Raw genomic sequence first — 21346 nt, 5'->3', positions numbered from 1 at the left:
AGAGAGAGAGATAGAGAGAGGGATAAGGAGTCTGAGTCAGGGGGAGAAAGTCAGAGAGACAGAGACCGAATCGGAGAGAGAGAGAGAGACAGTCAGCAAAAGACAGAGGCCGTGTCAGACTGAGACAGAGAAGGAAAGAGAGAGGGACAGAGAGAGAGAGAGAGAGAGAGAGAGGGATAGGGAGTCTGAGTCAGGGGGAGAAAGTCAGAGAGACAAAGACCGAATCGGAGAGAGAGAGAGATGGAGAGAGAGAGAGAGACCGAATCAGAGAGATAGAGAGGCAGAGACCAAAAGAGAGAGAGAGAGACAGAGAGGGAGACAGAAAGAGAGATTCAGAGAGAGAGGAAACGGAAAGAGAAAGAGACGGAGGGGGACAGAGAGAGAGAGGGAGACAGAGAGACCGAATCAGGGTCACGGGGAGAGGCAGAGAGAGAGAGATAGAGAGGGGGGGACAGAGAGAAACAGAAAGAGAGAGACAGAGAGAGAGAGAGACTGAGTCAGGGTCAGAGAGATAGAGAGACAGAGATAGAGAGAGAAACATAAAGAGAGAGTCAGGGAGAGAGGGCCAGAGAGACTGAGTCAGGGTCAGAGAGAGAGAGTCAGAGACCGAATCGGAGAGAGAGAGAGAGAGAGAGGCAGAGACAAAAAGAGAGAGAGACTGAGTCAGGGAAAGAGACAGAAAGGCGGGGGGGAGAGATAGACAGAGAGAGATATATGGCCAGATTCAAAGATACTCGAGGGAGGTTGAGGGACAGGGAGAGGAGGGGAGTGAGGGAGATTGTGAGGAGAGTTGTGAGGGATGGTTGGTGGAGTTGCTCTTTCCTCTTTCCCTCAGGAGTTGACAGTCAGTCCCAAGTCAGTCCCTGTCAGTCCCAAGCAACACAAACCAGGCTGGGGAAAGTCAGCTTGTGCCTCTCTCCCCTCCCTAGAGAGGCTGCTCGACATAGTAAATCACAGCTCCTGACACCCAGACCCACAGGCAGACCAGACCTTAAAGGGGTTAATCTGGGAACCCCGGCTGAGATACTCGACTGTAACCTGGGGGACGGGTACCATCGACCTCAGTGCCCCCTGGACAGGGGAGGGTGTTGGGGGCTAGAGATAAACATCAGCCCAGCACCCACCCTGCACAACCCTTTCCCCTCCCACTGGGCAATTGGCAGCACCCTGGGCACTGGGTGATGCCCCCCATAGCTAATTAGCTGCTGGCAACCTGAGAGGGCGGAGAACAGTGAGCTGGGTGGGGGGGGGGGAGCTGAGGGGAGAGGGAGAGCTGGGGAGGGGGAGCTGAGTAAGGAGCTGGGGAGGGGGAGCTGGGGGGGAGGGGCTCTGGTCCCGGGTTAATGAATTTGTCCTTTATTGATCAGGAAGAGGATTCCGGTAAAGCAGAGTGGAGAACAGATCAATTTACTGATCAATTCACCATCAGCAGCTCAGTGGCCTTGAAGGATCTGCAAATAAACTCACTGCTCCTCACACTGACCCCAACATTACTGTAAACACCAGCATACACATCGACACACACACACACACACATCAACACACATCGACACACACACACACACACACATCAATACACATCAACACACACACACACACACATCAACACACATCGACACACACAAGCACACACACTGACGCACACACACAGACACACACACACACACACACACTCACACTCAAACACACACACACACACCCACACACCGAGACACACACACTCACACACTCACACACACACACACACACTCACACTCACACTCAAACACACACACACACACCCACACACTCACACTCAAACACACACACACCCACACACCGAGACACACACACTCACACTCAAACACACACACACACACCCACACACCGAGACACACACACTCACACACTCACACACACACACACAAAGACTCCCTCACACACAAACAGACACACACTAACTCACAAGCAAACACACATTCACACACGGAGACAGAAAGAGAGAGGGAGCGAGAGAGAGAGAGAAAGAGAGGGGGAGTGGGAGAGGGAGAGAGAGAGGAAATGGGGGTAGAGAGGGAGGTGATGGCTGGTAATCCAGAGACCCAGGGTCATGCTCTGGGGACCCGGGTTTAAATCCCACAAGGGCCGAAAGTGAAATTTAAATTCAATAAAAATCTGGAATAAAAAGTCTAATGATAACCATGAAACCATGGCCGACTGTTGTAAAAACCCATCTGGTTCACTAATGTCTCTTTAGGGAAGGAAATCTGCCATCCTTACCCGGTCTGGCCTACATGTGACTCCAGACCCACAGCAACGCGGTTGACTCTTAACTGCCCTCTGAAATGGCCTAGCAAGGCCACTCAGTTGTATCAAACCACTAAAAATCTAAAAGAAATGAAACTGGATGGACCTCCCGGCATTAACCTAGGCACCGGAAATGACAATGGCAAACTCAGCCCTGTTGACCCTGCAAAATCCTCCTCACTAACATCTGGGGGCTAGAGCCAGAATTGGGAGAGCTGTCTCACAGACTAGCCAAGCAACAGCTTGACATAGTCATCCTCACGGAATCATATCTTACAGATAATGTCTCTGAACCACCATCACCATCCCTGGGTATGTCCTCTGCCACCAGCAGGACAGACCCAGCAGAGGTGGTGACACAGTGGTATACAGTCAGAAGGGAGTTGTCCTGGGAGTCCTCAACATCAACTCCAGACCCCATGAAGTCTCATGGCATCAGGTCAAACATGGGCAAGGAAACCTCCTGCTGATTACCACCTACTGCCCTCCCTCAGCTGAAGAATCAGTGCTTCTCCATGTTGAACATCACTTGCAGGAAGCACTGAGGGTGGCAAGGGCGCAGAATGTACTCTGGGTGGGGACTTCAATGTCCATCACTAGAAATGGCTCGGTAGCAGCACTACTGACTGAGCTGTCCGAGTCCTAAAGGACATCACTGCTAGACTGGGTCTGCAGCAGGTGGTGAGGGAACCAACAAGAGGGAAAAACATACTTGACCTCATCCTCACCAACCTGCCTGTCACAGATACATCTGTCCATGACAGTATTGGTAGGAGTGACCACCGCACAGTCGTTGTGGAGACAATGTCCCACTTTCACATTGAGGATACCCTCCATCGTGTTGTGTGGCACTATCACCGTGCTAAATGGGATAGATTTCAAACAGATCTAGCAACTCAAGACTGGGCATCCATGAGGCACTGTGGGCCATCAGCAGCAGCAGAATTGTACTCAAACACAACCTGTAACCTCATGGACCAGCATATCCCCCACTCTAACATTACCATCAAGCCAGGGGATCAACCCTGGTTCAATGAAGAGTGCAGGAGGGCATGCCAGGAGCAGCACCAGGCACACCTAAAAATGAGGTGTCAACCTGGTGAAGCTACAACACAGGGATACTTGTGTGCCAAACAGCATAAGCGGCAAGTGATAGACAGAGATAAGCGATCCCACAACTAACGGATCAGATCTAAGCTCTGCAGTCCTGCCACATCCAGTTGTGAATGGTGGTGGACAATTAAACAACTCACTGGAGGAGGAGGCTCCTCCATGAGGAGAATGTTTCTTTTGACACAGCGAGTTGTTGTGATCTGGAAGGCGCTGCCTGAAAGGGCGGGGGAAGCAGATTCAGTAGGGACTGTCCAAAGGGGGGAATCGGATAAATACTCGAAAAGAAGAAACTTACAGGACTGTGGGGGTAGGGGGAGAGCGGGATGGGGAGGAGCGGGGACTAATTGGACAGGTCTTTCAAAGGGCAAGCACCGGCGTGATGGGCTGAATGGCCTTCCCTCTGTTCTGCAATGATGTAAATGTGGAACAGGATAGTGATCCGCAGGGTGGGCTGGGGGAACGTCCCGACCAGGCTGTCCCTCCCAAAAGTGGTGGGGGGCAAGGTCAGCTGGAGCTCGATGGAGTCCGGCCTGCCCCACAGGGTCTCGGTGTGGGAGCTCCCGGTGTTGGCAGCCTGTGGTTTAAAAACTCCAACCCTCACACTGACCGACAGGGATCGGGACATTGGCCGTGCTAATCCCCACCCCCAGAACTCCCTCTCATTCCTGTCCTCATTATCCCCAACTAACTCCCGGCCGCCCTCCCACCGTAAACTCGAGGTCATCCGAAACTCTGCTGCCTGTGACTTAACCCACAGCGAGCCCCCTCTCCCCATCACCCCCCCCACCCCGTCCCCCTGTGCTCGCTGACCAACACTGGCTCCCAGTCAAAGCAACAGCCTCCTTTTATAATTCTCATCCTTGTTTTCAAATCCCCCCATGACAACCTCACCCCTCCCTATCTCTGTAACCTTCTCCAGCCCCTACAACCCTCCCCATCTCTGTAACATCCTCCAGCCCCTACAACACTCCCCATCTCTGTAACATCCTCCAGCCCCTACAACACTCCCCATCTCTGTAACATCCTCCAGCCCCTACAACCCTCACTCTCTGTAACCTCCTACAGCACCTACACCCTTCCCTATGTCTGTAACCTCCCCCAGCCCCTACAACCCTCCCTATCTCTGTAACCTCCTCCAGCCCCTACAACCCTCCCTCTCTGTAACCTCCTCCAGCTCCTACAACCCTCCCCATCTCTGTAACATCCTCCAGCCCCTACAACCCTCCCTATCTCTGTAACCTCCTCCAGCCCCTACAACCCTCCCTATCTCTGTTAGCTCCTCCAGCCCCTACTACCCTCCATATCTCGGTAACCTCCTCCAGGCCCTACAGCCCACCCTATCTCTGCAACCTCCTCCAGCCCCTACAACCCTCCCTATCTCTGTAACCTCCTCCAGCCCCTACACCCCTCCCTATCTCTGTAACCCCCGCCAGCCCCTACACCCCTCCCTATCTCTGTAACCTCCTCCAGCCCCTACAACCCTCCCTATCTCTGTAACCCCCGCCAGCCCCTACACCCCTCCCTATCTCTGTAACCTCCTCCAGCCCCTACAACCCTCCCTATCTCTGTAACCTCCTCCAGCCCCTACAACCCTCCCTATCTCTGTAACCTCCTCCAGTCCCGACAACCCTCCGAGATCTCTGCACTCCTCCAATTCCGGCCTCTTGCGCATCCCCCGATTCCCATCGCTCCACCATTAGCAACCGTGCCTTCAGCTGCCTGGGGGCCCTATGCTCTAGAAACCCCTCCCTACACCTACCTCTCCTCTCCCCTTTCCCACTCACTCTCTCCTTCTCTCCTCTTTCCCACTCTCTCCCTCTCCCCTTTCCTGCTCGCTCTCTCGCTTCTCTCCTTTCCCAGACTCTCTCTCCTCTTCCCTTTCCCACTCTCCTCTCTCCTTTCCCACTCACTCTCTCTCCATCTCTCCCCTCTCCCGCTATAAATGACCCCAGCATGCATCAAAAAGTTAACCCCTGTGACCTCCAAAAATGACCACCAGCAACATCTCCCCTGATTATTCCACAGAGTGATTTTGGGGAGGTGGGGGCGCTTATATATTTTTCCTCCACCCACAGTCGGAGAGATTTTCCGGGATTTCGCTAAGAGGCGATTCCTTATTCGTCTAAACAGGAAACTCCGTCCTGCCCGGGGGCCGGAGAGAGTTCACCCCCGCGCGTCCACAGAAATCCCTGAGTGACAACTCGGGAGCGTTCTGACGGGATAGAGTTTCCCTTCCTCCGGCTTCCCTCGGAGGACCTTCCCAAGGCGGCCCTGCGCCTGACCACCATCCAGTGCCGCACCCCCCTCCGGCTGGAAAGCCTGCCCGAGGACCACCACCACAGGACCGGGAGAGAAACCGAGGCCACGATGCCCCACGTAGCCGAAAAGCACACCGGCGCCCACTGGCGGAGGGGGTGGCCCGTGAATGTCACCCGTTCTCGGGCAGTCTCTGCACCCCTGTAGAGTTTTGTGGATGCCGAACGCTTTTACGCCAGCCCTTACACCGTACCGGGAAGTAATTAAGGCGGCTAATGGAACGCTATCCTTCATTCTGAGATGGATTGAACAGAAATGTAAGGATGTTATGCTTCAGTCATACAGGGCATTGGTGAGATCGCACCTCGAACACCGTGCGCAGTTTTGGTCTCCTTATTTAAGGAAGGGTGTAAATGCGTTGGAGGCGGTTCAGAGGAGGTTTACGAGATCGGTACCTGGAATGAGTGGGTTGTCTTATGAGGAAAGGTTGGACAGACTGGGCTTGTTTCCACTGGAGTTTAGAAGAGTGAGGGGTGATTTGATTGAAGTGTACAAGATCCTGAACGGTCTTGACAAGGTGGACGTGGAAACGATGTTTCCTCTTGTGGGTGAGTCCAGAACTAGGGGGTCACTGTTTTAAAATTAGGGGGTTGCCCTTTTAGGACAGAGATGAGGAGAAATTTTTTCTCTCAGAGGGTCGTGCGACTTTGGAACTCTCGGCCTCAGAAGGCGGTGGAGGGGGGGGTCACTGAATTTATTGGTGGATAGAAGGGTCTGAGGAAGAGTGATACGGACTCGAAACGTTAACTCTGTCTCTCTCTCTCTCTCTGTCCCACAGACGCTGCAGCATCTGCCGAGTTTTTCCAGCACTTTCTGCTTTTGTTTCAGGTTTTCAGCGTCCGCGGTATTTTGCTTTATGTAGGTAGGTTCCCGTTAGGCAAAGGAATCGGAGGTTAACGGGGGGGGAGGGGGATGTGGAACTCGAAACACAGATCAGCCGCGATCCCACTGAGCGGCGGAACAGGCTTGAGGGGCTGAATGGCCTACTCCTGCTCCCAATTCTGCGTACAGAGCGCACGACCCATCTCTGAATCTCCCTTGGTCGTTGTTACTGGTTTTGTGACAACACGTAGCGTTGGTACCGATACGTTTACACCTGATTTAACAGCACCAAGGGGCAGAGGGAGAGTTTGGGGAGAGGACAAAAGCGGGTGGGTCCCTAGACCTGATGCGTCAAGTGGTACAATCGCCAAGGAGGTCAGCGGTTAACAGAGCTATTTGGAAGGAGAACAGTGTAGCAGTCCCTGTGAACAATCGTGTGCCATGTAATCAAACAGATTGGCGATGTAACGCTGGTAACCCGTCAGCGGTCTCATAAATTAATCGCAGGCTCGGTGAGCCAGTTCCAAGCTGCCTTGTTATTTACGAAGTCAGGTACCCATTTCTGCTCCATAACTCACACGTCTGGCTTTAAGCACTCTATAATTACGACTGAAATCCCGACACCCGCAGGCCAGCCACTCACCTTCCTGACTGGGAACCACATCAGCCGTTCCCTCACTGTCGCCGGGTCAAAATCCTGGAACAATCCCCCCCCCCCCCCCGCCTTACTTAAGGAGGGGCGTACTCACAATGCAGAGGAGGGTCACTCGGCTGATTCCCGAGATGTAGGGTGGTCGAGTTGTGCTATTCATGACGGAGTCGATCTGCGGACACTTCTTGAGTGGAGGTATTACAATACACTCAGCAGCAACTACACGTGTGCTTTCAACTCCAACTCTATCTCCGCAGTGACTGAGGTAGCCCCGTGCTACTCTCCTATTCATTGCTACAAATCACGCGATCTTCCCTACCAAGAATTATGGTTAAAGGTACGTTACAGACTAAATTTTTTTTCGTGGATGCGGAGGAGGCCAGCGTTTATTGCCCATCCCTAACTGCCCTCTGAACAAGGGCAATTTAAGAGTCGACCACATTGCTGTGGGGTCTGGAGTCACATGTAGGCCCAGACCGGGCAAGGAGGGCAGATTTCCTTCCCTAAAGGGGACCTTAATGAACCAGACGGGGTTTTAACGACAATCGGCAATGGTCGCCCACAGATTTCAAAGCGAATTAAAACCCCCTCTGCCATGGCTGGGTCCTTAAATAGATTCAAGGTGGAGTTAGGCAGATTTTTGATCGACAGGGGAGTCGAGAGTTGGAGGTAGGCAGGAAAGCGGAGTGGACGCCACAAGCAGGTCGGTCATGATCTTACTGAATGGCAGAGCAGGCTCAAAGGGCTGAATGGCCTCCTCCTGCTCCTCTTTCTTATGTGGCCGTACATCCCTCATCCGTCCGACGGAACCCGGCTGATCCAGCTCAGCGCGCTGTTGGCTGAGCAACGCGCGTATGCTGGTGGAATTAACGCGCGTGCTCTCTCCGGGACCTCGGCGTCGTGACCTTGTCCTGCCAGAGGGTGCCAAGGATAGGGCGGAGACGGGAAAAGGGTTCAGCCTTTCCTCCTGCCTCGCACGGGCGGTCCAGGTCTCGCCACCGCGGAGGAGGCACTTGAGAAGCTTTAACTCTTGTTCCTCTCTCCACAGGCCCGGCTGGGTTTTTTTTTAGGGCATTTCCTGTTCTGTCTGATCTCCGTCGTCCAGCGTCTGCCTGCACTTCGCTTTTGCGCCAGGAAAGGAAATCGAACCGGCCTTCCCGAGATTTACATAGAAACCAGGAGCAGGCCATTTGGCCCTTCCAGCCTGCTCCGCCATTCATTATGGATCATCCAACTCAATAGCCTGCTTTCTCCCGATATGCTCTCCAACCGCACCCCCCCCCACCCCACCCCACCCCCTCTGCTTTCACCTCCGCCTCCCAGCTCTCCACTTCCTCAACTTCCATCTTCTCGGCTCCTTGACCGAGCTCCTGGTCACCCGAACTAGCGCCCCACGCGGCTCAGCGTCAGGTTAGGGCTCTGAAACACTCCTGCTGCGAGGGAGCTCGGGGTTATTTCGCGGCCTTATATATAAAAAAAAACGCAGGAGGTAAGTATAAGCTGCTGTACATCGGAGCTAACGCTGGTGTACGAAAACTGTGAACGCCGTCAAAATATGATTCGAGGACTTGGCCTATGGTTTAGAGTGTCGGCAGAGGAAGGAGCCATTGACACATCCCCACCCTGCCAAGCGTCAGAGACTTCGGGGCAATCCACACACCTTGGCTTCACGGCTAACACAAAAGGTCAGATCTCTGGCAGCGATGCACACAAAACAGATTTGACATCGTTGGAATGAAAAAAGACATGTTGAAGCTTTTCGTCTTGCACTCATCAGGACACCTCAAGAATAGAGGGAAAACAACAATTTATACTGCATGTGAAGACTGCCCGATTGGTGGGCAAGTGGACCCTGATTGGTCGAGGCCACGGTGATGCCTCTACCAATCGGAGTCCAATCAACATTCGCATCGCATACAGTATAAATTGTTTTCCCCTTATATTGGCATTCTTGGGAGTGTCCTGAGGAGTCCAAGATGAAATGCTTCAACACCTTTTTAGCAATACTCAAAATTCTGTACTAAGGAGCGACAGATTCAACCTTCAGCCACCTCAGGTTCTCAGGCACAAAATGGCTGCTGCACTCCAGCATCATGAAGTACTTTCGACAACAATTCCTCACTTAATGTCACTAATAACATTCGGCAACAACACGTGTGCTTTCAACTCCAACTCTATCTCTACCCTGACTGAGGTAGCCCGTGCTACTCTGCTATTGGTTACTACAGACCATATGAACTTCCCTACCGAGTGTCATTGTTAAAAGTATATTACACAATTATTTTTATTCATTCATGGGATGTGGGCTTAACTGGCTAGGCTAGCGTTTATTAACCATCCCTAACTGCCCTTGTTCAGAGGGCATTTTAACCATTGCTGTTGAGGCATTCGCTTTTACTTTGGTTTTATTGCAGCAAAATAGATCAATCCCAGTTTCAGTTGGAAGGGATCAATGGATTCAGTTCCATTCACAAGGATTTTTTAAAAAAACATTACTTAATGGGTCTAACATTTGGATAAAAATCAAACTCATGCACGGGATATGCAAGAGTTACGTTGCTGGCTGGCTAAGAGCTTCTGGGGGCTGCAGACCCTTGGAGAGAATCCTAGATCCTACCCGGTCTGTGGACCAGGCAGCTGCCTATCTGGAAAGCAGGAGAATAGCGGTGGGAGGGGTAAATGCAAACAGCAACTGCTGGAGAAACTCAGCAGGTCTGGCAGCATCTGTGAAGAGAGAGAGAGAAAGAGCTGGCGTTTCGAGACCATGAGAGATCTTCAGGGATTGAGGAGTCACACAGACACTGTCAGACCTGCAGAGTTTCTACAGCACTTTCTGTTTAATTTCCAGCATCCGAGGTGTTTTGCTTTTCATCTGGAGAATAGGATGGGGCTGGGGGAAGGAGAGCTGGATATCGTCTTAGCGCTGCATCGGACTCGGTGGGGGGGTGGGGGGGGGGTCCTGTGCACACACAACTCAGCCATTCCACCCACCGGAATAGACACACCATCCCGAGAACCATCTCTTCATTCCGATGCTTTTACTCGGTTCCAGGGACGGCTGGGGGGACTAAAAACGCAAGTGAATAGAGCAAAAGCAGTCAACTGGCTGTCACAATCACTCCCATGCGCTGACAGGGAGCAGTTCTTCCACCATCCTGTGGGTCTGAGAGGCAGCGAACAGCGGTTTATACATGAAGTCAGGGGGGAAAATCTGATTCGCTTAACGTCGAACTCCCACTTTTCATTAACACGGTTATACCATTACAGGAGGGTCTGCTGTACCCTGGCATGTGTCTAAAGCCCCAGGTCTTGAGCTTTCCAATCAATTCAGCCACAAGGACTCCAAACCAATGTGTTTGTAAAATCACCGTTTATTTAAAAAGACCACATTTTAAAAGAAGGTACAACAAGACCAGGCTGAACAAGCCAGTTGACGAATCCTCTCTCGAGCCACCCCAAGCCCCTCACTGCTTCCACTCCCCCTCCACCAAGCAGCATTTATCTTCTGGTTGACTTGCTGCATCCCATTGAGGCCCCACTGGGCCTCTCCCCTCCCAACCCCCATTCGCAGGCTTTCAGGGAAAAGCTTCTACAGAAACAGGCCATTCGGCCCATCTGCTCCACACAAGCCCCCCCCCCCCCCCCCCCCCCCCCCCCCGCACCCCACCATCAACAGATCCTTCTGCTCCCTTTCCCCTCGTGGGTTTACCAGGCTCTCAAAACACTGCCCAGTGTCGAAGTTGGTTTCAAGTCCGTTCACGATCGCTCTTGTTTCACCGTGTGACATCCTGTCAAAGGGAGAAATCCAGGTTAAGAAGCCGAACCTCAGCTCAGATCTGTTACAAAGTAGCTCAGTTATCAAGATTTTTTAAAAAAAAAATGTACGTGGGCCATTAGTTCACAACTCGCTCTCCCTCCCCCATCACATCATTGCTTAACACAGCCCGTCTGTCCCCCCTCCAACATTCACCCCCTCCAACATTCACCCCCTCCAACATTCACCCCCTCCAACATTCACCCCCTCCAACATTCACCCCCTCCAACATTCACCCCCTCCAACCATTCACCCCCTCCAACATTCACCCCCTCCAACATTCACCCCTCCCACATTCACCCCCTCCAACATTCACCCCCCCCAACATTCACCCCCCTCCAACATTCACCCCTCCAACATTCACCCCCTCCAACATTCACCCCCTCCAACATTCACCCCATCCAACAGTCACCCCCTCCAACATTCACCCCCTCCAACATTCACCTCCCTCCAACATTCACCCCCTCCAACATTCACCCCCTCCAACATTCACCCCCTCCAACATTCACACCCCCTCCAACATTCACCCCCTCCAACATTCACCCCCTCCAACATTCACTCCCCCTCCAACATTCACCCCCTCCAACATTCACCCCCTCCAACATTCACCCCCTCCAACATTCACCCCCTCCAACATTCACCCCCTCCAACATTCACCCCCTCCAACATTCACCCCCTCCAACATTCACCCCCTCCAACATTCACACCCCTCCAACATTCACCCCCTCCAACATTCACCCCCTCCAACATTCACCCCCTCCAACATTCACCCCCTCCAACATTCACCCCTCCAACATTCACCCCCTCCAACATTCACCCCCTCCAACATTCACCCCCTCCAACATTCACCCCCTCCAACATTCACCCCCTCCAACATTCACCCCCTCCAACATTCACCCCCTCCAACATTCACCCCCTCCAACATTCACCCCCTCCAACATTCACCCCCTCCAACATCACCCCCTCCAACATTCACCCCCTCCAACATTCACCCCCTCCAACATTCACCCCCTCCAACATTCACCCCCTCCAACATTCACCCCCTCCAACATTCACCCCCTCCAACATTCACCCCCTCCAACATTCACCCCCTCCAACATTCACCCCCTCCAACATTCACCCCTCCAACATTCACCCCCTCCAACATTCACCCCCTCCAACATTCACCCCCTCCAACATTCACCCCCTCCAACATTCACCCCCTCCAACATTCACCCCCTCCAACATTCACCCCCTCCAACATTCACCCCCTCCAACATTCACCCTCCAACATTCACCCCCTCCAACATTCACCCCCTCCAACATTCACCCCCTCCAACATTACCCCTCCAACATTCACCCCCTCCAACATTCACCCCCTCCAACATTCACCCCCCCAACATTCACCCCCTCCAACATTCACCCCCTCCAACATTCACCCCCTCCAACATTCACCCCCTCCAACATCACCCCCTCCAACATTCACCCCCTCCAACATTCACGTCCCTCCAACATTCACCCCCTCCAACATTCACGCCCCTCCAACATTCACCCCCTCCAACATTCACCCCCTCCAACATTCACCCCCTCCAACATTCACCCCCTCCAACATTCACCCCCTCCAACATTCACCCCCTCCAACATTCACCCCCTCCAACATTCACCCCCCTCCAACATTCACCCCCTCCAACATTCACCCCCTCCAACATTCACCCCCTCCAACATTCACTCCCCTCCAACATTCACCCCCTCCAACATTCACCCCCTCCAACATTCACCCCCTCCAACATTCACCCCCTCCAACATTCACCCCCCTCCAACATTCACCCCCTCCAACATTCACCCCCTCCAACATTCACCCCCTCCAACATTCACCCCCTCCAACATTCACCCCCTCCAACATTCACCCCCTCCAACATTCACACCCTCCAACATTCACCCCCTCCAACATTCACCCCCTCCAACATTCACCCCCTCCAACATTCACCCCCTCCAACATTCACCCCCTCCAACATTCACCCCCTCCAACATTCACCCCCTCCAACATTCACCCCCTCCAACATTCACCCCCTCCAACTTCACCCCCTCCACATTCACCCCTCCAACATTCACCCCTCCCAACATTCACCCCCTCCAACATTCACCCCCTCCAACATTCACCCCCCTCCAACATTCACCCCCTCCAACATTCACCCCCTCCAACATTCACTCCCTCCAACATTCACCCCCTCCAACATTCACCCCCTCAACATTCACCCCCTCCAACATTCACCCCCTCCAACATTCACCCCCTCCAACATTCACCCCCTCCAACATTCACCCCCTCCAACATTCACCCCCTCCAACATTCACCCCCTCCAACATTCACCCCCTCCAACATTCACCCCCTCCAACATTCACCCCCTCCAACATTCACCCCCTCCAACATTCACTCCCCTCCAACATTCACCCCTCCAACCTTTCACCCCTCCAACATTCACCCCCTTCCAACATTCACCCCCTCCAACATTCACACCCTCCAACATTCATCACATCCCCCTCCAACATTCACCCCCTCCAACATTCACCCCCTCCAACATTCACCCCCTCCAACATTCACCCCCTCCAAACATTCACCCCCTCCAACATTCCCCCCTCCAACATTCACCCCCTCCAACATTCACCCCCCTCCAACAGTCACCCCCTCCAACATTCACCCCCTCCAACTTCACCCCCTCCAACATTCACCCCTCCAACAATCACACCCCTCCAACATTCACCCCCTCCAACATTCACTCCCCTCCAACATTCACCCCCTCCAACATTCACCCCCTCAACATTCACCCCCCTCCAACATTCACCCCTCCAACATTCACCCCCTCCAACATTCACCCCCCTCCAACATTCACCCCCTCCAACATTCACCCCCTCCAACATTCACCCCCTCCAACATTCACCCCTCCAACATTCACCCCCTCCAACATTCACCCCCTCCAACATTCACCCCCTCCAACATTCACCCCCTCCAACATTCACCCCCTCCAACATTCACCCCCTCCAACATTCACCCCTCCAACATTCACCCCCTCCAACATTCACCCCCTCCAACATTCACCCCCTCCAACATTCACCCCCTCCAACATTCACCCCCTCCAACATTCACCCCCTCCAACATTCACCCCCTCCAACATTCACCCCCTCCAACATTCACCCCCTCCAACATTCACCCCCTCCAACATTCACCCCCTCCAACATTCACCCCCTCCAACATTCACCCCCTCCAACATTCACCCCCCTCCAACATTCACCCCCTCCAACATTCACCCCCTCCAACATTCACCCCCTCCAACATTCACCCCCTCCAACATTCACCCCCTCCAACATTCACCCCCTCCAACATTCACCCCCTCCAACATTCACCCCCTCCAACATTCACCCCCTCCAACATTCACCCCCTCCAACATTCACCCCCTCCAACATTCACCCCCTCCAACATTCACCCCCTCCAACATTCACCCCCTCCAACATTCACCCCCTCCAACATTCACCCCCTCCAACATTCACCCCCTCCAACATTCACCCCCTCCAACATTCACCCCCTCCAACATTCACCCCCTCCAACATTCACCCCCTCCAACATTCACCCCCTCCAACATTCACCCCCTCCAACATTCACCCCCTCCAACATTCACCCCCTCCAACATTCACCCCCTCCAACATTCACCCCCTCCACCCCCTTCAACATTCACCCCCTCCACCCCCTTCAACATTCACCCCCTCCACCACCTTCAACATTCACCCCCTCCACCACCTTCAACATTCACCCCCTCCACCACCTTCAACATTCACCCCCTCCACCACCTTCAACATTCACCCCCTCCACCACCTTCAACATTCACCCCCTCCACCACCAACGCACAGAGGCAGCAGTGTGTGTACCGTCTACAGCAACTCACCAAGGCTCCTTAGGCAGCACCTTCCAAACCCACAACCTCTACCAACTAGAAGGACAAGGACAGCAGACACATGGGGAACACCACCACCTGCAAGTTCCCCTCCAAGTCACTCACCATCCTGACTTGGAAATATATCGGCCGTTCCTTCACTGTCCCTGGGTCAAAATCCTGGAACTCCCTCCCTAACAGCACTGTGGGTGTACCTACACCACAGGGACTGCAGCGGCTCAAGAAGGCAGCTCACCACCACGTTCTCAAGGGGCAATTAGGGATGGGCAATAAATGCTGGGCCTAGCCAGCGACACCCACATCTCATGAACAAGTAAAAAAACCCCATGCTGACTGGTATATGAAGAGACTCCCTTATCCAGAGTGTCTCTATCCCACCCCCTCACCCTCTCGCCAGTATTTCTCACATCTTCCCACTGTACACATTCATTAAGGCTGCTCCAATCTGTGAGGGGGCCACAAATCCCACCTCGGGGGCTGGGGAAAAGGATAGAGCACGTCTGGACACAGTGCGATCCCAGTAACCAGGTTTGTCTCAGCCTATGAGGATAGGACCAGAAGATGGCAGCTCACTGGTACCGAAGACTTTAGCACTGAGATTACTCTCCCTCTCTTACACACACATGCACAGGCCACAGACAGACACAGGCATGTCAAGAACTGGAGGGGCAAAGGAACTACCTTCCCTTAAAACAGGATCCTGAGGCGGTGACCCACCCAGACCCATGATCCGGAATGCGGGCACTATCGATCTGCAACACTGCTCAAACACATAGCCCCCCCCCCCCCCCACTGTCAGAGCAACTCAGGAATTTACAGCCACATCGTTGCAGCTCTGGAGTCACATGTAGGCCCAGACTGGATAAGGACGGCAGGCTTCTCTTCCCTTAGTGAACCAGATGGGTTTGTACGACAATGGTCGCAGTAACCAATCACAGAAAATGGCTCCTCTTCCAGGATAAAGGACATCCTGTGACAAGGTGTGTTTCAAAAGATGCTGCCCTTTAAAGAGTTAATGCCGGATTGATTGAAAAGCATCCTTTTTACAAGAAAGGGTAATTAATGTCAAGGGAGGAGGCAGGAGAGCATAAAGAAAATTGTAAACCTCTTGACCATGGTAACTGTCCACAAAAGGGGTCACACGGATTTATGGCTCTGAAGAGAACAACCACACCTGGAATGGAGTTTTAAAAAAAGTGGGGCTTGGTTTTGCTTTGAGAAGAGAGCAGCTCTGGAGAGTCACACAGACGCAAAACGTTAACTCTTGGGTCTTTCTCTCCACAGATGCTGCCAGACCTGCTGAGCTTTCCAGCATTTTTTGTTTGAGAAGGAAGACAGCAGCCTTTTTGCAGTCCAGAGCCAGGCCACAGCCGAGAGCGAATGTAAGCTGCTCCCCAAGTTGCCGCATGTGGGAATAAAGTGCCTGCGAGTGCTCCTCAAACCCGCCTGGAAGGGCAGTGCCAGAGTCATTGACTGTTTCACGGATCAGTGCAGAGAGACACCAGATACCATCTCAAGGACTCCCTTTCCTTTGAGCCATTGGCCAAATTTCTCCATTTATATATTTTATTTCATTGATTTTTGTGTGTGTATCTGTATCTCCAAAGAGTAATTAGTATAATTTCATATTCCATATTGTTATGTTGATCAGCTTTGCCTTAGTGTTTGACAAGACTTTTTTTAAACCAATGAACAAAATTTGTTATTTATCGAAAGCAGCCAGGTTAAAGTCTCTTATTCCCAGTAAAAAGAGTGAAGGTAAAAAACTGGACATTTTGGTGAATGAATTGATCAGCTGGATACTCCTCACATCCTGGTCATAACACAATCAGTGATAGTGGTCAGGGTCACTGTTACTGAGACTAGGTTTAGAATTCCAGATTTATTCTTCATCGAACTTAAACTCCACCAGCTGCTGTGGTGGGATCTGAACCCGTGTCTCTCCCTCCCTCCCTCCCTCTCTCCCCCCACCGCCCCCAGAGCATTACCCTGGGCCTCAGGATTCCTTGTCCAGTGATATCACCAATCGCCAGCGATGATCACAAAAATGAATTAAAAATCTCTTGTTTCAGGATGCTCAGTGTAAGACTAACCATGAACTCATGGGGCTCTCTCTTTTTGGAGGGGGTGGGGTAGGGTTAGAGGGGAAAAATAAAGACAAACTTACCAGCCAGGATAACACTGTCCTCTCCAGTGGTGAGGCAAGAATCACATTGCAAGGTTTCTGTCACGTTACACTGCTCCTGCAGTGACTAGAGGCACTATTTAATGGAATTCAAACCCCATCAGTTACTGTACAGGACCCCCACCCCCTTATCTAATATTTATTACTCCTCTGCTAGCAGAGAGGAAAGACATCAGCCTAATCCTGTAAGACAAGTTTAACAACTTGACCATTTTTTATTTTAAATCGGCCTGCTTCACAAGGCCAAAAGGCCTTTTCGAAGTAAGCAGCGCTGCTTAACTACTACAAGCTGCTTTTCAGCGAAGGATGAACTGAGACTGTATCTAGTGCAAGACATTCCTAAGCTAGGCAAGGTGGACGAGAGGATCTGGGAAGCAACCCCCCAGCCATCTCTCACACTGATCAAGAACTGAACTCAAGGTGGGCTTTGACTCCATGGTTTCAGACAAAGCACTCCACACATACCAGCGGACATTTTGTATTAAAAAACTTCTTTAGGACAGTAAGGACCTGCCAATGTAGCATCTGGGCTCACTCCTAGTTTTGTGGGGCAGGCAGGAGAAGGCATAAAAGGTGAGATGAGAGACGCTGCTTGCTTCAGTCAGGAGTCACTTGCCAATTAAGGAGGCACATCAAGTCACTGCTGAATCGACCAGCTCCTACCCATCCTAGGCCCTCAGAGCTTGTGCACCATGGTTCAGCAGTAGCCCAATCACCAACAGGCCAATGTAACCCAGTAACCAGTGCTTTTAATGGGAAGCTTGCCAGTGAAGTGTCAAACACAGGAATGTGCAGGCCAATAACCCAGTGACAACCCCCACCATCCCCTTGGAAACCCTGCAATGTGTCTTGGCTCTGCTACTGGACACTGTTCAACTTCGCGAACCTGCAAAGAGACAAAGACAAGATTTAGTGACACTCCGTCGCTACTGAGTGGCAACATATTGTATAGTTTTAAAAAATAGACTGTTCACTTCAACTAGCAGGATATAATCCACTAACCACAAGAAAGAGGCGGCAGCCATTCGGCCCATCGAGCCTGCTCCGCTATCCAATACGATCATGGCTGATCTTGGACTTCAACTCCACTTTCCCGCCCTCTCTCCAACTCCGAGACCCCAAAATATCTCAGCCTCGAGTATATACAATGGAGCATCCACAAACCTCTGGGATATAGAATTCCAAAAATTCACAACCGCCCAAATGAAGAAATTTCTCACCAGTCCTAAAGAATTGGCCCCTTATCCTGACACTGTTTCCACTGGCCGGGGTGTGAATGCAATCTCTCAGCGTCCACCCTGTCAGAATCTTGTAGGTTTCAGTGAGATCCCCTCTCATTCTTCTAAACGCCAGAGAATATAGACCCAATTCACTCAGCCTCTCATCCCAGGGATGAATCTAATGGACCTTCACCATACCAGCTCCAATGCAAGTATATCCTGTTGTGGATATGGAGACCAGAACAGCACGCACTACTCCAGGCCTCAAAGCCCTGTACGAATGCAGCAAGATTTCTTTACTCCTGTACTCCAATCCCTTTTGCAACAAAAGCCATTTGCCTTCCTCACTGCTTGCTGTGCCTGCGAACTATGCATTCCCTGTACAAGTACACCCCAAGTCCCTCTGAATGGCAACATTTACAAGCTTCACATCTTAAAGAGTATCCTGCTTTGCTATTCTTCCAACCAAAATGAATGACCTCACACACACCTCCCCACCACCCCACCCCCCCCCCCCCCATTACACTCCATCAGCCACCTTGGTTGTCCACGCACAACCTGTCTACATCCCTTTGCAACCTTAAGCTGGGGACATGCAGATCGGAATAATTAATCGCCAGACTGTTCCTGCAGTTTATTCCACCCCCAACCCGCGGCAGGACTGGACTGTCCGGAGCATCGCGCCAGCCCCAGAGAATCTAGGTGTCTCAGCCATTGAGGATAGAACCAGAAGACGGCAGCTCACTGGTACCGAAGACTTTAGCACTGAGATTACTCTCCCTCTCTTACACACGCACAGGCCACAGACAGACACAGGCGTGTCAAGAACTGGAGGGTGGTACAGCTTTACCTTGAAGCAGTGGCGAGGAAAGCTCCCCAAGACCATCCACCCCACACCAAATGGCAAACCCCTCCGCCCAGAATGGTGTAGCAGGTCAGAACAAAGACACACACAGGCAGCCACAAGGGTCAGCTCTGTAGTGCCTCTCATGAAATAGGAATGACATTTTATTAAAAGGAGTCGCTGGCCAGTTTTATAACCTTCACTAAAGTAGGAAATATTCTACGAGACAATATTGCAAGAATTAAACTTTAGCGCCTTTAGCCCAATAAAACAATCCCAAAGTGCTCCACAGGAGTGTTAGAAAACAAAATTTGACCCCGAGACACAGGAGATGTTAGGAACAGGCAGCCAAAAGCTCGGTCAAAAAGGTTTTAAGGAATATCTTAGAGGAGGGAGGGGTGGAGAGGTTTAAGGAGGGAATTTCAGAGCTCAGGGCCCCCAGACAGCTGCAGGCACTGACGCCAATGGTGGAGCAATGAGAATCAGGGGATGCTCAAGAGGCTGGAATTGGAGGAGCACAGGGACTGTGGGGGGTTGTGGGGCTGGAGGAGGTTAGAGATAGGGAGGGTTGTAGGAGCTAGAGGAGGTTACAGAGACAGGGAGGGGTGTAGGAGGTTACAGAAATTGGGAGGAATGTAGGGGCTGGAGGAGGTTACAGAGATGGCGAGGAGTGTAGGAGGTTACAGAGATAGGGAGGGGTGTAGGGGCTGGAGGCGGTTACAGAGATAGGGAGGGGTGTAGGGGCTGGAGGAGGTTAGAGATAGGGAGGGGTGTAGGAGGTTACAGAGATAAGGAGGGGTGTAGGGGCTGGAGGAGGTTACAGAGACAGGGAGGGGTGTAGGGGCTGGAGGAGGTTACAGAGACAGGGAAGGGTGTAGGGGCGGAGGAGGTTACAGATATAAGGGAGGCTTGTAGGGGCTGGAAGAGGTTACAGAGACAGGGAGGGTTGTAGGAGCTGGAGGAGGATACAGAGATAGGGAGGGGTGTAGGAGCTGGAGGAGGATACAGAGATAGGGAGGGGTGTAGGAGCTGGAGGAGGATACAGAGACAGGGAGGGGTGTAGGAGCTGGAAGTTACAGAAATAGGGAGTGGCAAAGCAAGGGATGAGAATTTTTAAAAGAAGACTTGCTTGACCCAGGAGCCAATGTGGCTCAGCGAGCACAAGAGAGCAGGGGGTGGGGGGGGTTCAGCAATTGGTGACTGGGACTCAGTGTGCAAATTAAGGCAGAGACATTATGGAAAAACGAAAACCACCTTGACAGCAGGACTAGATGGTCTGGAACAAAAGGAGGGACGAGGAAGGTTCCCAAATACCACAAAGGGCTTTGGAGTGGATGAGCAGGCCGAATTCCTCTGCTGGGGAGTCAGTCAGGTGAGGGGAAAAACCACCTTAGACAGAATATGGATCGCTTTACTGCAGAGGTCATGATAAGCGTTACAGGAAGCCTGGATGGTAGGACATGAACAGGAGGGAGGAAGACACTTAACCTGCCCTACCTTTCAGTGAAATCATGGTCAACCAGCAACCTGACTGCCCACACCTTCCTTACCCACTAATAACTTGGTGAAATAAATCCACAATCTTAAATTTAAACTCAGCATCAATTGCCATTGGCAGACAGGAGTTCCAAACACCAACCCCACCCACTCTGCTTTCCACTCCTCAAAACTGGGGCCCAACCCCACCCTCCCCCCATGAATCAGGACTGGACCCCATTGAAAATGGGTCTGGCTTAAGATGGGAGCAGACACACCACGTGGTCAGTGAGACATCCCATCCCCATTCACCCCAAGCCATGGCACATGCGGCCTCCCCGTCTCCGTGCCTGCGCATGCGCGGCTCTCCCACCCCACCACCTTGCCCCACGGTTACCAACGGCAATCGCTTCGCCTCGCCGTGCCGGCCCTGCGCAGCCGCACGGCCAGCCGAAGCCGTCGGCTCGCATCAGCGAACGCACGGAAGAGGCGGCGGCGGCGGCAGCAGCAGCAGCAGCAGCGAGCCGGGAAATACGGGTAAAATGAGGGAGCAAACATTTCCCCCGCCCCAACCAACCTCGCTTATCCATTTTGATAATAATTGCCATCGTGGCTGTAAAGCACTCATTACTCCCCACACCTTTCCTTACGATCGCCTTCCCGCACCGAAGGAGAAAAGACTGGGTGGTTCCGTG

General features: G+C 52.4%; 2 long non-coding RNA genes and 2 other non-coding genes across 4 annotated transcripts in view; 1 reads left to right on the top strand and 3 right to left on the bottom strand.

The window, feature by feature from the left end:
• The window catches only part of LOC121272946, a 24344-nt gene extending 7699 nt beyond the window's left edge, over positions 1-16645 (top strand). Inside the window, exon 3 of the long non-coding RNA XR_005941927.1 lies at positions 16211-16645. This is a non-coding gene — a long non-coding RNA (uncharacterized LOC121272946). The remainder of the gene's footprint in view (positions 1-16210) is intronic.
• On the bottom strand, positions 10848-21346 carry LOC121272945. Its single transcript, XR_005941926.1, has 3 exons — positions 21229-21346; positions 17094-17997; positions 10848-10977 (listed from the first exon to the last, which is right to left on the bottom strand). It is a non-coding gene; the product is annotated as an uncharacterized LOC121272945 (long non-coding RNA).
• Positions 15455-15593, bottom strand: LOC121273043. The gene has a single exon (XR_005941943.1). It is a non-coding gene; the product is annotated as a small nucleolar RNA SNORA57 (small nucleolar RNA).
• Positions 19032-19166, bottom strand: LOC121273042. Its single transcript, XR_005941942.1, has one exon. It is a non-coding gene; the product is annotated as a small nucleolar RNA SNORA57 (small nucleolar RNA).

The sequence above is a fragment of the Carcharodon carcharias genome, chromosome 37, assembly GCF_017639515.1.
Source record: "Carcharodon carcharias isolate sCarCar2 chromosome 37, sCarCar2.pri, whole genome shotgun sequence".
Lineage (NCBI taxonomy): Eukaryota > Metazoa > Chordata > Chondrichthyes > Lamniformes > Lamnidae > Carcharodon > Carcharodon carcharias.
The sequence above is the reverse complement of the archived record's forward strand: the minus strand, read 5'-3'. Positions and strand labels throughout refer to the sequence as shown.